Here is a 716-nt window from a genome sequence, read left to right on the forward strand (position 1 = left end):
TCAGACTACAGAGTGAATCCAGTTGGCCTGGTGTTGCCATTAAAGGAATAATGACCATCACGCTCCATGATGGTCAGGGCAGAACCCCAAACTTAAAATAAAAAAATAATCATCCTTATGCTCTTTTGTCCAGAACATTACCCAGGAGCGGCAGAAAGAGGATTTCATTCTGGAGAAGGCTTCACTAGGGGCCAAACTGCTGTACAGAGAAATGTGACCTCGGAGGAGGTGAGGGAGAGATTCAGAAACTTTCTTAAAATTAAGGTGTTTTTTTTTTTTTGAAGTAGTTGTAGGTGCACAGGTAGTCAGCAGGCACAACCTGAAGATATTCGTGGCTCTATTACCCACTTCAGCTTTCCTATGCTGTACCATGTTGTTTCCTAGCAACACCCTAGCACAGCCAAGAGACAGAAAGTTTCCAGCACCACGAAACTTCATACGACGCCATTTTATAACCACACCCACTTCCTTCCCACCCCACGCCTTCCTTAAACCTGAACAACCACTTGTCTGCTCTGTTTCTCAATTTTGCTACTAAAAAATGTTACTTAAATGTAATCATAAAGCATGTATCAAACATTAAACATGAAGAGCTTTTTCTTTTCTTTTTTTAAATTTATTTATTTCTTTATTAATTATTTTAAGATTTCTGTCTCTTCCCCACTGCCGCCTCCCCTTTCGCTCCCCCTCCCCCAATCAAGTCCCCCTCCCTCATC

This window comes from Alexandromys fortis, unplaced genomic scaffold (genome assembly GCF_014885135.2).
Source record: "Alexandromys fortis isolate MF-2015 unplaced genomic scaffold, M_Fortis_MF-2015_v1.1 scaffold_4, whole genome shotgun sequence".
NCBI classification, from domain to species: Eukaryota; Metazoa; Chordata; class Mammalia; order Rodentia; family Cricetidae; genus Alexandromys; species Alexandromys fortis.